This window comes from Miniopterus schreibersii, assembly GCF_964146895.1.
Source record: "Miniopterus schreibersii genome assembly, chromosome: 13".
Taxonomy (NCBI): domain Eukaryota; kingdom Metazoa; phylum Chordata; class Mammalia; order Chiroptera; family Miniopteridae; genus Miniopterus; species Miniopterus schreibersii.
Window position 1 is genome coordinate 42,823,162 of NC_138113.1, and position 20,856 is coordinate 42,844,017.

Genomic DNA, 20,856 nt, shown 5'->3' on the forward strand with positions numbered 1-20,856 from the left:
TAAGGCAAGTCTTGAAGGCCAGCTCCACCTTTTAAGAGAAATACGACCTTGAAAATTTACTTAACATTCCTGAGCCTCATTTTTCTAGTCTGTAAAATGAGGATATTAATACATACCTCACAAGATTTTTTGTGACGATTAAAAGTGGTGATGAATGTAAGGTATTTACAATGAAACTGTACATACCAGTTACTCAATAAAACGTTGTGACGATGGCCCTGGACATGTGGCTCAGTTGGTTGGAGCATGGTCCTGTACACCAAAAGGTTGCAGATTCAGTTCCCGGTCAGGGCGCAGACCTAGGCTGCGGGTTATATCCAGGGTCAGATATTGGGGGAGGCAACCAAGAGATGTTCCTCTCTCACATCCATATATCTCTCTCTCTTTTTCTCTCTCTCTAAATCAATAAACCTATCCTCAGGTGAGAATAAAAAAAAAAGTGATGATGATGATGGTGATGATAATAATGATGACGGTTTATAAGCTTTAGAGATAATGCAATGAGAATTAGGGACTGGGCAAGATTTGTTAACTGTTGTTTCAGATTGATTTCACTTAATTTTGGTTATTAAATTGATTGACCAAGGAAATACTATTAACTCTAATCTGTCTTTATTTTATTAAAACATTTAGCAGAGTCTTTCATTATATCATGTTTTTAAACTCAAAACAATATCATGTATGAAGAAGAATCTTTGATCTGTGAATAATTGTTCTAAGCCACTAAGTCCGTCAATCTTGAGGATAGCCAAGGTGTTTATAACCGAGGTGCTGCCTTGTTTAATATATTTATTGTTTACTGATGGTTTGGATCAATTCATAGTAAAATATTTACACATTTAAGCTTCCAAAGAATTAAAATTATCTTTTTAAGATTTGGACAACCTGTGTTTTGTTGATGATAACTGTGTATCTTTTATTATCACCTCCCCTTAGGAAAACACTTTAATCCGATTTAATTTCTCCTTGAGAGAAGTTAAAGACTAAGAAATAAGATTTTGTTCAGTAAGGCCAAGCTTTGCAGAGCCACGGACCATTGTAAGGTAGAGATTTTTTTCACTAACCACCCCCTTGAGAATGCATGGGTTCAGATGGGATAAACAACCCACACACTTTGCTTCTTTGAATAAAGAATATTCAGAGTCACAGTCCACCCTAAGCAGCTCCTCATGTTACTATCGACTTTCATTTGGCGTTCACGTGTTACTTGAACAGACATGCAGCGGGCGCCAACGAAGAGACGCAGCCCTGAAGGAGGCAGGGCAGCGGCGGGCAGTGCGGGAGGGCCACGTGCCGGAGGTGGCCGTGGAAATCCCGGCGCCCTTGGGGGCGGTGAGACTCCCGAGCGGTGACCCAGGTCCAGGCGGCCGACCCCCAGCGACGCTCCCGGGCAGCCTGGCCAGGTGTCATCATGCCAGAGGTTGGATCACACAAGGAGCAGGATCGTAGAAGGAGAACCCAGGGCACTCAGAACGATTAGGCCGAAGAAAAGAAATGTCTAAGGAACATGATCCTTAGAGTCAAACATGTCAAGGAGGGAAACAGGAGGGAAGCTGTGACTCAAGAGTCCCACCCACAGAGCCAGGCTGTCAGGTATGAGTCAGGGTAAGGGGAAGGCGCCCTTCGCTACGCAACCACCCAGAAAACACACCGCTCAGCTTCCTTTCTGAGCACACGACTGTCACCGTGTTCTAAAAGTCTACCCTCAAAGGCAATAGAGCATCCCTCATTGCATCCTGGAACAGAAGGGAGGCATCGGAAAACCCTGGGGGCCCTGGGGAAAAAGTCTCTACTTGAGTCAGTCAGGGCACCTGCATCCATTATCTTTGTTTTGTTAAATATACCAGGGCTATGTAAATGTTTATTCAGATTTCCTTGTTTTTCTCCTTTCCTTGTTTAACTCCTTGGCGTTTGTGTTGGTAAGACTTCCTCTGAAGTTTTGGGTCATTCTAGGCAGTAAACTAGCAGCCTAGGAAAATAATTTTTAAAGGCCATATGCACAAAGAAAATCATTACATCATTGGGCACACTCATGAAATTTTAGAAACAAAGTGTTCCACAATATAGGAGTTGTTAAATTATGCCACAGCTCTATGATTTAATGTCTTGAAGCAATTACAAATGTTTATGAAGTTGATATTAACATGAGGAAGTGTTTATGATGGAATATGAAATTTAAAAGCTGGATACAAATCTGAGTTGTAACCCTAGCTGCTATTAAGCGATTATGCAATTTAAGCAAATAGAAAAAAAGATTAAGGAAAAAAAGACACTCAAGACTAATACATGTTTTCTCTGGCTGTTGGGTTCTTTGTCTTTGTCTCTATTTTCTTGCTTTATCTGGTGGGTATGTGTATATTACTTTCATAATCAAAGAAACCCATAAAAAGATGTGAGCTAGTTTCATTATGTAAACATTTTAGAGGTCTATCTCTCTCTTCTCTCCCCCAGGCTTTGCCTAACTATAGAATGTTAAAGGGCTGAGAATAAAAGTCTGAAGATTGCACAGCATAAAGTAACTCATAAGGATTTTTTTTCAAAGAACATGAACTATGGCTTAATCCATTAGAGCTGGCAGGGAAAAAACTGTCTCCATGCTTCTAAGCAGTTGCGAAGGGCTTAGAGGCAAGAAAGGCATCAAGATTGAAGAGTGTGCCAAAGATATTTCAACTGCTGGGGAGTGTCCCATACATAAAGACAAAAAACAAAGCCAGAGGGGGAGGGATTAGAATCTGTCACAGACCTTGGACAAAAAACCCAAATTACATCTTAGTGCAGACAAATGTTCATAAAATAAGTGTGGCAATAATCCAAGCTGCAAAACGTATACTTAAGGATGGCATTTATCCAGAACAAAGGTTTCAGTCTCATTACCAGAAATGCTTCATGCAACCGTCACAGACAGAGCAGAGAAAATCCAGCTCAGGGAGCTGAGATTCCGCAGGCGAAACACCAAACACAAAGTATACAGGGATTGCATGTATCACAGAGAGACGTGGCTGGATGAGCCAGTCATCTTTCCATGAGGGTCCCCTACTGATGAAAACAGAATCTCCCGCGCAAAGATGAAAAAGAGCATCGTCTCATCGACACGAGGAAAAGTAGTCTGACAAACGATGCCAGCACCTGTGCCCATCTTGGTCATCCTCAGGTATTTACGAAGACTCACTGTGGCGGACACCAGCCAGGAGTCAGTAACCCTCCAAAGGCACCCCATCCAGCGAGGCATTTCATTTTTCCTGTGCTGAACCGTGTGTGTGTGTGTGTGTGTGTGTGTGTGTGTGTGTGTGTGTGTGTGTGGACTCTGTGTAAGTTCTACTGATAGTCTGTTTGCAAGTCAGAAATATGGGCTTTTTAGCTCTAATAACAAATAAAATTTTAAAAACACATTTTAATAAATGTTGCTTCTCTAAAACATTTCTATGCCTGTTACTGGTCTCAGTTCAGTTCTTTTCCCTGTTAATTGTAGAACCGGTATCAACAGGCTTAGTTGTTATCAAATTTATGGGATATAGTCATAGTTTAGTCTACTAGGCATATCCCTGTCTCCAAAACTTCAGAATTATGACTTCTTCCCGGTGGATACAAAACACTTTTAACCCCAAAAGTCACACTGTAAGAGCTGATATTTTGTAGTTCTGAATATCCTAAACTTTCCATTCCTAGAGCAGCTACAGAAACTTAAGGAATGATTCTAATGCACTAAAAAACCTGGGACTCTTTTATAATATTTTGAATTCATTTCCATGAATATTTACAATTTCCACAAATTTGTATTCCCTCTGAACTCAGGGTAGTTTGATAAAGGAAAATATGTCCAGTTTTCATCTGAGTACCTTCACTTCCTTCCATAAATTGGAGGTTCAGACTTTTTCCTCCTGCAGTTTCAAAGTTAATGTATTCAAACTTCCTGTCATTTCACCAAGGATGTAAAATTCTCTGAGCCACTGAAGGCCTGATAAATGGATCTCTCGGGGTATATTTATATCCCAAAAGTCTTGATCTGAGAACAAAATTCAGTGAAGCTCTTCTGATGACGTTAAATAAAATAAATTTTAATCTCTGCTTCAACTAATTCAAGTATCTCTCAAGGGATAGTCCTGAAGAAAATTCAACCTCACTCTTTCTCATTAGGTAAGAAAATCTTCATAGAGAAAATTTCCTGATAGAAGATTAAAAGAAGCTGGCTGGGGTCACTCACCTTCTCTGTTGACATAAATGTAGATGCCAGTTCCGCTTTTAACTCTAGGGGCCCATCTGTGACATGTGAACTAAATTTATCCAAGGTATTGTGTGTATTAGTGGGGAGGGGCCAAACCCAGGAGGAGTCATCCCAGGATCAAATAAAACAGAAATTCACTGAGATTCAGAGTCTGTCTTCTCTATCTTTTCTCATTCTCATGGGGGGGGGGGCAGTCATAGAAAGAAATTTAGGACTGCTTGCCAAGGCCCACCAGCAGGCTTTTCCCTACCCACCTGCGGCAAGGCCTATTCAAGGACAAGTTTCAAGGGCACACATTTGTCATGGGCATGAGCAACTCACAAAAATATTGCCCCTGAACCACAAGCCACAAGCCACAAGCCAAGGCTGTTCTGTGAGATTTATAGCCAGTTTGTTTTCACCTCATGCAGCCAGGTTTGTTAGAGGACAGTTTTGTTCCCAGGGGACCTATTAGCGAGTAAGGGCTATAGATGTGTTGCAACTTGAAATTTGACTGGGATATGAATATGTAAATTATATTCAAACACAACTGAGACCTGCAGCTCAAAAATCAGGATAGGGCCTTTGGGGAGATTCCCACAGACAAAACTGGCAGAGATCAACTTGAAGATAGATTTTTTTATGCTGTCTGGGTTCCTTCCACCTATTTACCCTCTTTAGCATGTATAAATAGTTAGCACAACTATGGCTAGATGAGCATATTTACATTAGTGAAGCAAACCCTCTAACTTTCCTTCCTTCTCTATTGCTCAAGAGAAGCATTTAATTCTCCAGAAGCACCAGCTGAGTAGTGTCACAGAGACCAGGAGGGATGACTTCCGATCTTTGGGCTCAAGACGGCTGATAGATCTCACAGCAACCTCTCCTTCACTCCGAATTCTTAGAAAAGAGAATCTTCTCTGGAAAACAAGAAGATGTTCCCTCAGTGGACCAGAAATTGGGGGTGGGGGTGGGAAATCACTAAAACATGGAACACAGATAGGAATGGACTAAAGAAGGAAACCACAACCAGATGCACACAGGAGAGAGCAGCTACAAAAGGTGAAACAAAGACAGGGTACAGCCCACAGGGAGGGTAGAGAAAGAGGGGCCCTGGACTCGCTAACAGGGTTATTACCTGAGGTTCCGCAGTGAGAACCACCAGGTGCGTGGAACCCTTCCTGTCCCCCACCTTCTCATCTTTTACCTGGATTGATCCACTTGGATCTGGCAGCAAACAACAAAGCTGTGCTTAGAGATGAGCCATGAGCATGTGTGCTTGGAGAGAGAAGCACACTCGCCTTGGGCAACCTATCGCCCCCTGCAAGTATGAGGGGGCTCCCCTGCCTGAGAGCCTGATTATCACAGTGACACACCTAGTGGCAATCTGCTCCTCCCGAGGCTCACTGTGCACACCAGCACACCAGCACACCAGCACACAGCAGCATGCAATGGCCCTCTCCCATCTCTCACCCTACGCTACGCAGGCCAGCAGGCAGGTAATGCATGCAGAGCAACTAACGTGGGAAAACAAATACAAGAAATTACTCACAATCACAAATCATTAAAGATTTGAGGAAAGTTAGCACTATTAAAAAGAGGCACCAAACTCAGGGAATAGAAGAACTTGACCAATGGAAAACAGAGGTAATGAGGCAATCAGAAAAAACAACCACAAAGCAAGTTAAAAGAGACATGCTTAGAAAGTAACTGCAATGACTATGACAGATAAAGGATGAGTTGCAGAATATATAAAGAGATCAAATAAATCAGTAAGAAAAAAGAAACAATCCAATAGGAAATGAGAAAAGAGCCTAAAGAAGTAATCTGTACAAATAAAAATATAAAAACTGTCTAATCTCACTATTAATTGGAGAAATGCAAGTAAAAATGAAACATTGATTTCACCTTTGAGGTAAAAATTTCTTAATATAAAATGATGGCAAAAATAAGGGGAAGTGGCTGCTCTTATGTCATGATCCAGCCACTTGGAAGGAGATTGAGGTGTATCTATTAAATGAAAGTTCCAGATCTTCTTCTGACAAAGCCATTCCATTTTTCTGTGTCAGCTCAAGAGAAACATTGACATGTGCACAAAGTTACATATATAACAATATTTGTGGCTGTACTGTTTGTAATAATAAATCTTGGAAATAACCTTACTGTTTTCAAATAGGGAAATGATTAAACATGCTATGACACATCCATATTATAGAAAACAGTGAAATTTCTGTATTTACACTTATATGGAAAACTCCATAAGATATGTTATCAAGTGAGGAAAGCGATTTGTGGGCAGTACATACAATTAATTCCATGTATGTAAAAAAGTTAAAACAAAAATATTGTATGATTTTACAGGTACATATACACATGTAAATATGTGCATAAAAATTTGAAGGGATACACATATGATTGATAACAATACTTTCCCCTGGGGAGGAGAATGGGAAATGGGAGGTGGCAAGGAGCGATTTCAACATTATTTGCAATATTTCAATTATTATTAACAGAATATATACACATGTTACTTGAATAAAAGGTTAAAGCTTCTAAATTCAGAAACCAAATTCAATATAGATCAAGTAGAGAGAGACACTTAATGATTTGTTAGATGATAAAGAAAACCCACCACCCAGGATTCCAAAAAGCATTGGTGACTATTTTTGCAAACAAGATAAAAGAAAGCAACCACTCAATTTATGTTCTCGTCTTAAGAAAAAGAATAATAACCAATGATAAGGCACAGCTGCAGAGACAGAGCATCACATGCCGGCTCAGGAGACAACACGGCACTGCCTGTCTTTGAATACCAGGACTCTTAACCTCTCTACTGCAAAATGAAGGGGAAACGGCCTCTGAAAACAACGTTTTCGCATAGAGTTCACCTTTGCTGAGTGCAGACAACCCACACTCATTTCACCACTGGCTTTTCAGAAAAATCAGAAACATGCCTTGTGAGACAGCCTTTAGAAAGATAATATTTCACAAAGTGTTTTGTACATTTCAGTTGAATTTTCTTCAACTTACTTTATGCCCCACTATTCATAATTATCAGAGTCCTATGGGATAGGCAAACAAAAGCCATTGCCTTTCAACCGATAATACCACGTTCTCAACACTTACTGGCTGTTCTGAGAATACTGATAGGTCCCTGACCAGTCTAACGGGGAGCAAAGTGTTCTTTCATGCAAGAACAGGAATAGAACTTTGTGATTAATAAGCCTTCAAAGTGGAAAAACATAAAAATTCAAATTAGTTGGGAGGTTTACTCCTTCCCAGTAGACACAGAAGAGAGAGGAGAGGCTTCATAGTGATAAGCTTGCCCTCGCTGGCTATATCAGTTAGATTCGGCTAGATTATGATACAATAACAAACATTCCCCCAAATTTCAGTGGCTTCAAACAATAAAAATTTCCTTCTTGTTAATATCGCATGTCTGTTGTAGGTCAGCAAGGAGGCCCTATACATCATTGTCATTCAAGAGCCCATGCTCATAGAACAGCCACCATCTGGAACATCTCTACTCGCAAGGCAGATGGAAAGAGAGACGATAAGGTTAGGAGAGTCTTGCATTTGTACTAAAATGCTCTGGCCCAGATGTGACACACATCACTTCTTCTCATTGATCAGAGTTATTTATATGGTCACACTCAATCACAGGGGCCAGGAAATATAATTCAATTATGTGCCAAGAAGAGAAACATAAATATTTAGCAAACAAAAATAATGACTATCACATTAGCTGGTGCAGGGGTATCAAAGACATCTACACTGAGGATGTCAGGCCAACAGCAAGTTAAATGAAGGGCAAGTATGCTAAGAACTTGGAGCTTCAGGTTGGCTTAATCAGGGAGTAGAAATAATTCATCCTGCCTAGGAATCTTAACATAAATAGAAAAATTTTTAGTAATGTCCAGATTAGGATAATTAATTTATTTATGTAGGTGATGCTGGGATATTTCTCCCAATTGCTCACAAACAATTTATGGGCAATGGTTTCCAAGCTGGCTGATTATTAAGACCATCTGGGAAGCTTTAAAAACTAGAAATGTCTGGGTCTCGGTCCTAAGGAATCTAATTCAATATAAGGCTGAAATGAGCTTCAAGAATCTATATACTTCACCCTGGGGCTCCAGGGATTCTCATAATTATTAGGATTGGTGACTTTTACCCAAGACATTCAGTTCAGCAGTCTTCGTGCAAGGCAATGCACCAGCCTTTCCAATTTCACAGACATTGAGACTGGTGAATGACCTGGGTGACAATGGGGGCCACTGAGCACCAGGGCACTAAAGAGAAAGAAACAGTGGCTGAGGGCCGTAACACCTGCTACTTGGGCCTTGTTCTGATTATCTGTTGCTGCATAGCAAACCATGCCAAAAGTTAGTGGCTTAAAATAACAACAAGCATTTCATTCACTCATAAATTTACATTTGGGGCAGGGCCTGTAGATGGCTATTCTTGTCCCAAGTGTCTCCAGCAAGGGACACTTGACTGGACCTGGAGGTACCATATCCAGGATGGCCACAAAATACTGTCAGCAGGGGCATTGACCAGGAACCCCAATTCCTCTCCTGTGTGTCTTTATGGGGCTACTTGGGCTTCCTCATGGCATGGCGTATGGGTTCTAAGAATCCATGTTCACAGAGCAGAAAGTGGAAGCTGCCAGTCTCTTAAGACATGAGTCCAGAAATGGGCACAGTGCCACTCAGGCAGCTCTCTATTAGCTAGGTAGCTATAGAGCCTGCCCATATTCAAGAAAAGAGAGCTCTCACTCTCAATGGGAGGTGTATCAAAGAATTTGCAGCCATTTTTAATCAGCCATAGTCCTTGCTCTGCCCTTTGGGCCTCGGGCTTCTCACCTGTGAAATCAAAGAGTGAAATTGGATTATCTCTGAAGGCCCTGCCAGTCCCCTCAGGCTATGAATGAATCACAGGCTCTGATGCATAATTTGCTAATTGACAAAGAAGCCCAGTCTGTGAGTCCTTGCTCTTTGTAGGCCTGCATGTGGTGACAGCTAAACTCAGCCCGACAGACATGCATAGCTCATGGGCTAGGGATGACCCTGGGCACCCAGGCTCCTCTGCATTTCCCACTAAACTCACTATTTTTCTCTCCAAAGCCAAAGTCATATCCCAATTCCCAGAACCTGACAGCAGCTGTCCTAACCATCCACATCATTCTTACCCGATCTCTTGGGCAATAATTCATAAGCAATACATGCAATGAATGGACAAGAAATTTCAACACAAGATTGGCAAAGCTCAGGAGTACAATGAAGGGCTTCAGTGAATGGGCTCTATTTCCAGACAGTCTGGGTTCAAACACTCTCAACACTACATTCTAGCTGTGAGAACTTGGGTAAAATGACTTCATCATTTTAAATTTCATTTTTCTGTTTTTAAATGGTGATATAAATAGCACCTACCTCACTGAGTGGTTGCAAGAGTCAGTTGTGATACAGCATATAAAGCACTTCGCACAGAACTTGATCCACAGCAGGCACTTGATAAATCTTAGCCAGTATTTTTATTGTCATAATGCAATAGTCACTCTGGGCATTGTTTGTTGTGTATATTCCAGACCCGGTGAAGATGGATCTTGCTGGAGTAAGCAGTGTGAGACCCAGGGCATACTACAGTAGGCGTGGTCACTGACCACTGGCCTCCCCACAGGGGCGGAGGAAACGTGGCTGCTGCAAGCATCTCGCGCCTACTCAGCCAGCACCAGAGTGGGAGTCCCGCATTAGCCGAGCATCACTGGCCAGTCATTGATTGATCCCAGTGTGGATGAAGGCCTCACCTCCTCAGCCACCCAGAGCCTTTGTCGAGTGTCCCCCATGAGCCTGCCAGATGCTGGGGCCACAGCAATGAACAAAGCAGCCCAGGCCCCTGCCCTCATGGAGAGCACTTTCTCTGGTTCTACCATATCTGAAAGGCACTGCTTGCAGAGTCCCATGGCTGAGCCATTCTGGTCTGCCCTGACCTTCAGTCTCACATTCTAGAATCTGCAACTTTTTCTGATGCCTGAAAGCTTGCTTGGCAGCCTCTGTTAGGGGTGAGGGTAGGGGGCTGACTGAAGGGGAAAGACTGTACACAGTCTGGACAACACTTTTATGACCATGCGGGAATATTTTGGTGAAGCAGTAAAGTGTAATTCCTCAATGTTATTGCAGAACTGCCAGCTCATTTCTGAAGAGATGCAAAACACAAACAAGCTGGCCTTGTTCGCCGCGTCAATGCTGTACTGTGCTGCTGGGTTTAGGGAGGCGGCTGCCCCAACAACATCTTGTAATATCCCTGCTGACTCCTTCAGGACATGGCTGCAGGGCTCCAGTGCTTCCTGAGCAGGGAAGAAAAGCCATGTAGCATATGGGGGAGACATTCAGACATGAAAGAGCCAGGCAACAGGAAACACGGTCTGGTGCTCCAGCGGGCACCAGTCGGCTCTTAGCAAAGGATGGATGCTGGCCAGCTCGGTCATGGCCCTGCCCTTGGAGCCCCTCCCAGACACCCCCCCCCCCGGCCCTTCCTTCTCAGCCACCTCCTGCATGGGGTCCTCTACCCTTTGCAGCATCTTAACCAGGACCTTCCCCAAGGTTTCTCTTCTTAGTCTGCTCACCTGCTTGCTGTGATCACTCCATGCTGTTGGAGATTCTAGATATTGCTGGCAGATTCTAGCTAAAGATGCAACTGAGGCCTTACCCTTGAGCCTTCATCACATCTATCCAGAGGCCTCCTGGATGTCTCCACTCAAGGTCTCATGGCTCTTCAAACTCGATGTAATGGGTTAAATTGTGCCCTCCTCAAAAGATGTGTTGAAGTCCTACCCCTAGTACCTGTGAATGTGACCTTATTTGGAAATTTGCAGATATAATCAAGTTAAGATGAAATCTTTGGGGTGGGTCCTAATCCATTATGACTGGTGTTATTATTTTTTTTTAAATTATTTTTATTGTTGAAAGTATTACAGATGTCCTCTTTCTTTCCCAATGACCCCTTCTACCCCGCACTTACCCCTCTTTCCTCCCCACTTTCCCCACCCTAGGCCTTCAGCACACTATTGTCTGTGTTCTTACAAAAAGAGAAAAATGCCATCTGAAGACAGAGACACCCAGGGAGAAGGTCATGTGATGACAGAGGGAATGATTAGAGTGATACAGCTTTAAGCCAAGGAAGGCCAAGGACTGACAGCCACCGCTGAAGGTAGGAAAACGCAAGGAAAGAGGGACTCTCCCCTACAGGTGTCAGAGGGAGCAGGGCCCTCCTGACGCCTTGATTTTGGACTTCCAGCCTCGAGAACTGTGAGAGAATACATTTCTGTTGTTCGAGCCATTCATTTTGTGGAATTTAGCAGCCCCAGGAAATAAAGACACTCAACGTGGCCCAAATCGAGTTTGTCATTTTCTACCTTTCAGCCCAGATAACTTTTTCAGTAGGAGACTGTAGTAACCACCTTGGCCAATCTCTCTCCATCTGATATCATCTCCTACCTCCAGCCTACCCCCAGCCTTCACATTCTGCCCCCGTGAGCTAAAACCCCTCATGTCACACCCCCACTGAAAACCACCTGTAAACTCTAAACACATGGGCATAGCCCGCAGGGAACTTCACGAGTGATTTGGCTCCGTTACAACAGCCTCCGTTTACCATCCTTCCTTTGCTCCTTTCCCTACCCTTGCTCTCGCAAGGTTTGTTGAGGTTTCCAGAATAATGTCATGCTCTTTCATGCCTCAGCGCCCTGGCAGGGGCTGGGCCCTGTGCCAGAAACATCCATCCTCTTGTTTTCCTGGTAAACGGCGATTCATTCTTCAAATCTCTGATTCAATGTTTTCTCAGTTGTGAAAACTTCCAGTGTTTCCCCGGGCAATTTCGGGCAGCTTATGTTTCCTCTGTCCTACAAGGGTACTTATCTTCTTGGGTTATAACTGGACTGTTTACAGGCCTGTCTGTCCACCACACAATGTTGAGGGCACGGGCTGTTTTCTGCTCTGTACCTCCAACACTTGGCATCCATTCATCCCAGCCCTCTTTTCTCTGTTCTTTCAACAAGAACGTCTTGTGTTTAGCATCTACAATGAGCTGGGCAAGGCAGTGGGGCCCCCATGAGGAACACAGCTCCTGCTCTCATAGTATTTACTGTCCAGAGGGGAATAAAACTAAGTAAACAGGCAGTTACAGGGAAGGCCAGCAATGCCACCAGGGGCACAGGCACAAGATGCTATAGGAATTGGTGGGCAGGTATTTTGCGCAGTCTCGGGAATTCCCATGGGAAGAAAGGTCCAGGTATGTGGTGAAGGCAGAGAGTTATCAAGAATGGTCCTGGTCACAGCTGGGGAACAAAGGGGAAAGGATAGAACAAAGGGAAGAGAGTCTGTTGCTGTATTTGAACCCCAGACCCCAGGGACCTTATAAGTCCATTAAAGAGAGTGGACTTTATCCTGGGGGCCCAATGAGTCACAGACATGTTTCAGGCACTTTATCATTTTGATTCCCTTTTAAAATTATCTTTATCCAATTGCTTTTCATTAAAAAAAGCAAAACCATGATTCTTATAATAACCAAAAGAGCCAAAGATATAGCAACAAGAAGTTAAAAATCACCCCCTCTCATTCCTGAGCCCTGAGGTAACCTGTGCTGTTGAGCAGGCCGGATAAATGCACGCAAACGCAGACAGACATATGCTTTGGGGTTTATTTGCTTACTCGACTTTTTTACAAAAATGGGATCGCAGTAAACACATTTTTCTACAACTCGCTTTTGCGCTTAATATATTAGCACCTCTGCACATGACCGTGTTGATAGATCTAACCTATTCTTTCTGCTTTGTGGCAGCTATTTTACACCGCACGGCCTAGGAGGCGCTCTGTTCGTTCTGCCCTGTTGTTATTGATGGACGATCGCAAGGTGCCCAATGTCAGGCCGCAGCAAACAGCACTTCTGTAAACACCCTTTTCCTTGTTTGCATATTCTTAGGCGCTGGTGCTTTTTATTTTAATTCTCAACAGAGGATCTCTTTTCCATTGCTTTTTCAGAGAGAGTGGAAAGGGGGGGGAGAGAAGCATCGATGTGAGAGAGACACATCCACTGTTCTCCTCCTGCATGTGCCCCAGCCGCGGGGGCAGGGAGCCAACCTGCAACCCAGGTACATGCCCTTGACCCTGATGGAACCCACGACCCTTCGGTGTGTGGGCCGGCGCTCCAACCACAGAGCGACACTGGCCACGGCCCGAACTGGTGCTTTTGTGTCAGCTGGAATGACAGCCCAGAACGGGGCTGCTGTGGCCACCGCGCACAGTTTGAACTTGAATCAACATTGCCAGTGTTTTTCCCGGGAGGCTTCAGCGGTTCACACTCCTACTTCAGCGTATAAAAGTGCTTGTTCCCCTGCCTTCTCTCCAGCACAGGATGTTCCTGGCCTTTTTAATTGTTGCCAATCTAATGAATAAATAATTAAATTTGACTTTCTCTGACTAATCCTTCTTTACTCCATTAAACCTTCATTTCCTCTTCTGTGAATTGCCTGTTCATATTTTCCCCTATATTCTCATTGCCTTTTGCCATTTTATTATCAATTTATATGAGCTTTGGGCAAATTAAGGATAAAATCTTTCATATGTGCTGCAAATGTTTATCCGAGTCTATAGTTTGGTGGGTTTTTCCTTCAAGTTTGAAAAAAGAATTTGTCTGAACATGTGTTGTTTCGTTTTCCCTTCATGGGATTTCCACCCTTATTAGAAATACCCCTTCGACTCCACGGTTATACAAATTGGGAAAATGACTTTTTCGCTAAATTTTCGTTAAATACTTTATGTGTATATTTATTTGTTTACTTACAAGTAGATCTTAAACCCAAACCATCTGGGGTTCCTTGTTGAATATGGTATGAAATGGTGTCTATCTCACTTTTTCCCCCCAGATGGAGAGCCAATTAGGTCAGCACCATTTCTTGAGTCGATCATAATTTTCCCACTGTATTGAAATGTCATTTTTATCAAATTTCAAGTATGCAAACATACTGTGTCCATTCCTGAAATCTGGACTATCCCATTGAACTATTTATTCATGTGCTCAAACATATTCTTTTGAATATGCACTTTAAACTTTAATATTTGGTAAGGCAAACGTCCCTTATTTTCTTTTTTCAGAATTATCTGTCCAAGTCTACAAGTGCTCCACTACCATGCCCCACTATAATTATGCTTTTTAATTATATTCACATGTCTTTCAAAGAGGATGTGGTTAAGAGAGTCTTAGAGAATCCTGGATGGCTGCAGGAATGAAAGCCAAGTCCCCCAGGCGCCCCCACACGCAGTCTCACGCTCTGGTTCCCTGCTCAGCACACTATCCGAAAGTCCCCTAGAGCTCTGGAATCTGACCCCTGTTCTCCTCATTCCCTCAAAGTGCCAGGGTCCCCTCACCCAGATCCTAGGGGCCCCCTGCCCTCTGTTCTCCTCAGGCAACTCTGTCCCAGGCTGGAGGGCAGCCACGTGGGCCTTTCCTCCCCTTCAGGCTCCTGCCAGCTCTGAGCACAAAGGCCAAGAGGACCAGAGCCCTGTACCGGCCGACTGCTGCTCCCCCGAGGGAGCACTCCTGACCCTCCCTGGGGTGGATTCACTCTGGCCTCCCCCCACGGGCGCTGCTGCCGCCAGCAGGAGGAGATATAGTCAGAAACGTGGTGGTTCGTGGGCTGCACCATCGCCCCCTAGAACCCACACATGGAAGTCCAACCAGCAGAGCGTGGCCTTATTTGGAAATAGAGTTGTTGCAGATGTAATTAGTTAAGTCACTGGAGTGGGAGCTCATCCAATATGACTGGTGTCCTTATAAAAAGGGAAAATTTAGACATAGAGACACACACAGGGAGAGTGCCACACGAAGATGAAGGCAGAGATTGGGGTGGTGCTCCTACGAGCCAAGAAACACCAAATGTTACCTGAAAACCACCGGAAGCTAGGGAACAGGCCTAGGATAGATGCTCTCTCACAGCCCTCAGAAGGAACCAACTCTACGGTCGCCTTGATCTTGGATTTCTAGCTTCCAGAACTGTGAGATGGTAAATTTCTGTTTAAGTCACTCAGTCTATGGTACTTTGTTACAGCAGCCCAAGCAAACTAATACCCCCGGCCACCCAACACAGCTGAAGGCAGGCTGCCTCCCCGCCTGAGCCCCTCACTCTGATCTTTGCTGGGGTTGGGTAAGGCATCAGACCACACCAGTGTTTTTGGCCGCAAAGGCACTGGCCCCAAGAGCTGTGGCTCTCACCTGGGATGGAAAAACCTCAGGCTCCCAATTGCCACCCGCAGCCTGAAGAAGCAGGCTGAACCAGGGCAGAAGCAGGCTGAGGGCTGTGGCTTCACAGTGGGGAGTGTAGCTCAGAAGGGGGAGCGTTGTGCCCAAACTTCAGGGGTTCAACATGAAACAAGGAGTTAACAATCGCTCTGCAGACTACCTAAGCATGGCACGCTGAGGTATCCTATCTAGGGCCTCCCGACTATCTGTTGGCCTCCACCACACAGGAATCCTCACTCGAGGAATCATACAGAGATGACCTGTGAGCATTTGTTAGGGCTGAGCTCAGGGCACTAAGCTAGGTACTAGGCACCAGTACCTAGTCCAGGGCCTGCCTTATGTAAGTGCTCAGTCTCTGTATATTGGATGGATGGATGGATGGATGGATGGATGGATGGATGGATGGATGGACACATGGACAAATGGATGAATAGATGGATAAACACAAAAGGAGACTCTGGGATAAACTTTCTGTGATACATGATTCAATAAAGCAGCTGTGAAGTAATTACCTCGAGGAGCTCCTAGGAACGGAGTCCATCTCAGTCCCTGTAGATTCCTGCTCTGGTCATGAGGACCCTGCATTCTTCCTCTTTCTCTCTGGGTTGAAAGTTTCCCAAGTGCCAGTCACCACAGCAAGGCTTCCAAGTTCCCTTCCATTAGTGCTCCCTCCTGGCAGCTCTTTACAACAGCCTCACACAAAGGAGGTTTAAATAGCTCCTGGCAAGTCTCCCTGGAATTCACAACCAGCACCCCCGCCCCAAAACCCACCAAAGCTTCAGACAAAACTCTAAGAGAAAACTCTGTATTTAAAAATGGATGATCTCTTGCCCTGGCTGGGTAGCTCAGTTGGTTAGAGCATCATCCCAATACACCAAGGTTATGGGTTTGATCCCAGGTCAGGGCGATACAAGAATCAGCCAGTGAATGCATAAATAAATGGAACAACAAATTGATGTCTCTCTCTCTAAAATCAATCAAGCCACAAAATTTTTTAAAAAAATGAATGATTTCTTCTCCGATGCCTCAACAGCTTCTATTCTCTAGAAAGCACAAGCAACTTGGAACAGCTGTGCCAGGGAAGATGCGTGAAGCAAAACAAAACCCTGAGGCCTACGTGTTATTGTATTCCAGAAACTTCCACAGATGGGAAGGACTCCAAGAGACACTGGGGGCTCCAGAGCTGGAAATGGCAAGAAAAGTGCCCTGAGCTCGGCCCAACTTGGCTCTTAAAGAGAACCCACCACTCATTAACCAGCCCTAAAACCTGTTAAGTGAAAAAGAAAAATAAATGAGCTCATTAAATCCGGAAAGAGGGAAGACCTGGAGGCTTAACCAAGGAAATTCCCAACACCCAGTTAGAAAAACAAGGGGGTGTTGGGCACAATTAGATTCCTGGCCTGGAGTAGGGGCTGGCCCCCAAATGAGGGGGTTGAGTCATTCTGTCCCACCATGCAGGGCTCAGCTATTTCCAGCTCTGCATGCAGCCCCTGGAAGGGAAGGCTCTGCTCAGAGTGCGCTTGGCCAGAGGGGTCGATGTGGTTACCAATTCACAGGGTCCAGGTCTGCGGTCAAGCTGGTGGGGAAGCCAGTTGGGAAACACATGGGGAGTTCCAGAAGCATGACAAATTCTTGGGGGAATTATGACTTCAACCCAGACTGCGGTAACTGCCTGTGACAAATGCAGCCTCAGGTTTGGCTTAATAAAAGCTGTTTATCATATCTCATCCATTCCTCCCCCATTCATCACCTGCTTATGGAGAACCTACCATCTGTGTGCGGCCCTGCCGGAGCTGCGCCTTCGGGCCTGGCCTGCTAGCTCTTGTTCCCATTAGCCTCTCCAGGCTCCTGGCTCCCGGCCCCGGCTTCACCTCTCTGGCCCCCTTTGGTTTGGGGGTTCTGCAGACTCCCTTCATATCTCTGTTCTTCAATGATTTGAGCTCTGATCATTCCTGGCATGCACTTTGTCTTGGATAAAAGAGAACTCGCCTCTCACCCAGGCAGCCCCAGGCCTAAACAAACAATGACTATGCCTCCAATAATGCTCGGCGTCTGGGCAAGAACAATGGAACACAGAGGAGGGAGCACCCAACTCCACTGGGTGCTGGGGGAGCGTCAGGGAAAGAAAGCCTTCTCCTGCAGAGGTGACAGTCAGACTTTCCCCAAATAGAGCAGGATGGAGGTGATGGCAACTCCAGGCAAGGGAGCAGCAGGGCAAAGGCGCAGAGATGTAAAAGAAGACACTAGATTAAGCAGGCTGGACACCATCTCTCTAGAGATAACGTAGGATTAAGGGAAGTGAATGGGTTTAAATCCCAACTTCACTAATAACTAGCTGTGTGACACTGGACTGGTTACTTAACTTCTCTGAGCCACACTTCCTCATCTGTAAAATGAGGATAATAAATATCTACAAATTGAGGTCTTGAGGATTAGAAATAACACATGCAAAGTGCTCCCCAAATGCTTTGCATATAGCCCATGTTCAAAGATGGCAGCTGTTATCCCAAAATGTGGGATGTATTGTTGAGACAATACCCTGGGAGCCCTCTGCTCCCCTCAGTGCCTGGCTCCTCAGTAGGAACTCAGTGAAGGTGAGAGGCGGCTTAGTCACAGACATGACATCCAGCACTCCGTGACTGCCATCAATGAAACAAAAACTGAGTTCCCACTCTGCACCTCTATGGAGCCTATCCTTCGCTCTTGTAAGTGTTAATGTTTCTTTTTATATTCTTGATTTTAGAGAGAGAGGAGGGAGACAGATAGAGAGATAGAAATTTCGATGAGAGAGAGGCATTATCCATCGGCTGCCTCCTGCATACCCCCTACTGGGGATCAAGCCCGAAACCTGGGCATGTGCCCTGATGGGGAATCAAACCGTAACCTCTTGGTTCTTGGGTCCACGCTCAACCACTGAGCCACTCCGGCCAGGCATGCTCTTGGAAGCTTTGAAAAGGAATTGCCATGCATGAACAAGCCTTGGGAATCTGAGGTTGCTTCGTTAAGTCAGAGGGGTCAGACTGCTGTACGGTTTTCATGTCTGCTCCCAGAGGTCTGCCGTGAAGGTCAGGGCCACAGATTGTTCTAGATCTGAAAGCCTGTTAGACACACTTTTACTCTGAGACACGATGACTTACAAGAAGGGTGCCTGTGAGAGATTAAAAGATTGCGTTTGCAGTCCCTTTCTTTAGTGAGAAATGTGCCAACTTCTTTAGTCTGTCGACTCCAACAGAAAACCAACAGGCCTCCCTGGGCTGTTACCCTGAGGCAAGGGGCAGGAAGGGAAGAGGTAGGGCACCTGGAGTCCCCAGGGAGTCACTGAGGGTACACTTCTCAGAGGTCTAGATGGATGGCATTAGCCCTGTTATCTAGGAAGGGGAGGTGATAAGAGGACGCCCTGTGTTTTGAGTCGAAAACAAAGGCTTTCTGGGATTCTGGGAGCCTGGTCTGCCCTGGGGCTCCTGGGACCAGCTGGCACCCGGACGGCGGCTGTGAAAGAAAACTGGCGGCAGAACTCAGCTGAGCTGCAACCTCGTGAGCTCTAGAGGGGTCACCCCTGGCTGAGGTTACGGCGGAGGGAATGGGGTCATCCTCCCACGGAGAACCTGAGAGGCTGCTCAGGGACATGGACAAAAGCCGCTTTGTGGAAAGCGGAGGGACTGTTCAATGGCTCCACCGTGTGGCATCGGCGGACACAGCGATTCTAGCCGGCTCTCCCGCACACACCTGACCTTGGGTCTTACAGGATGGGTGACAGGAGCAACCTCAAGAAGCTGACTTTCTGCTACGTACGTGGAAATTACGTGCCATGAAACTAGAAAACCTGCGTACATTGCACCCCAAGTTTGTGGAGTAATCTTCACCCCTTCCACACTTGTGGCTGAATGGAGTCCCAGCCAGTAGCCTTACCTAAGAATTCATTGATAACTTAAAGACCATCCAAATTGAATGGAGTAAGGACTGCTTAAATGTGAGGGTTGTCAGTCCCTGAAGAATGTCCAGCTTCCTGACGAAGGACAGATGCAATGGAGTGACAGGGGAGCCAGAGTAAATGGAGAATCTCTGACTTGACCCAGCCCACTAGGGTTTCCACCCACCCTGAAACAGGTCTTCTAGGTGGAACTTGTCCTGCCTGGAGCTCACCTGCCACTGAGCAGACTTGAGTGTGAGCCAGCACACCATGTGCAGAATTCAAAAAGATAATATCCTAATCTGTTTGTACGATCCTTGCACACAACCCCGACTTGAGAATGTAGAAGGCTCTAAAGGATCTAGAGAAGATAGAAGGGGGAGGCGTAGGGAAAAGATTTCTTGGGGAGATGCTTGTTGCCAAGTCCCCATTCACCTTTGTGGAGTGTGGAGGGGCGGCCTGCTGCCCTCCAGAGTGATGAGGGGCCTTCCACGGTTGCAGTAGGAGATCTTGCATTGTGTTCCCTCCATTGCGGGTACAGGAAACGCTGTACCACCTTAAAGAGATGGAGAACGTTTCATTCTTTAAATCTCCAGGCCTAACTTTCTCCATCAACTATTGTACTTCTCAGCTGTTGGCATTCCCTCCACTCCAGCCCACAGCACTCTGAGGGGTGTCAGCCCAGTGGACAGGGGGCCTGCGGTGTGCAGCATTACCCCATTTTAGAGATGAGGCCACAGAGGAGATAATGAAGTGTCTTTCCCAGGAGTCCCAGGCCCACAGAGGCTTCCCTGTTCCCTGTTCCATGTCCCAGTGACATGGGGTCCCAACGAGAAACTTGGGAGCCATTGTAGCTGCTGCCTCCATCCCCTTTTCCTTCCACATCAATCCTAGAGAACAGAAGAGCATCTGTAAACTCTCATCAGTGTCTCGGGGCTCTCTCCCTTCCCCCTTATTCCTGCTGCGTCTCCTTCAGCTCAGCCCTCCAGCTTAGACAATTGCAACGGCCTCCAAATGACCTCGTTGCATCAGCCCAGTCCCCTCCCAGCAGCCTGGCTCCCTGCTCACAGGAGAGTGTTCTCCCTGAGCATTGTGCTGTGCGCGTTGATCGAGCACCCCTGGCAGGCACTATGTGCATCAGCATCCGGTCGGAATGCAAGGTCCATGCCAGGGAGCTTACAGAGGGACTTAGTACAGAGAGCCGGTCACAGTGGTATAGGATGAGCTGAAAGCCACTCAGAATTAGCAACAGCAGCAGGAGGTCCCCAAAGTTGGAGGTACCAAAGAAAGAGATGTGTCATCAGAGCCCTGAAGAAGGGGCCCCTTGGCAGGTTGTCCTGCAGGAGCTGGAGGCTGGGAGGAGATATAGCCATTGCCAGTGGTGCTGCTCCAAGCAGAGGGAGGCAGAGAAACACGCTGGCTGTTCCTCTCCCACCTGTGCCTCCCATTG

General features: G+C 45.7%; 1 protein-coding gene across 1 annotated transcript in view; it reads right to left on the minus strand.

The window, feature by feature from the left end:
- Positions 1-9,807, minus strand: part of EVA1A (eva-1 homolog A, regulator of programmed cell death) — a 78,643-nt gene extending 68,836 nt beyond the window's left edge. Inside the window, exon 1 of the mRNA XM_081157020.1 lies at positions 9,634-9,807. The gene's annotated coding sequence lies outside the window, so the exon portion shown is untranslated. The remainder of the gene's footprint in view (positions 1-9,633) is intronic.
- Between the last annotated feature and the right edge of the window lie 11,049 nt (positions 9,808-20,856).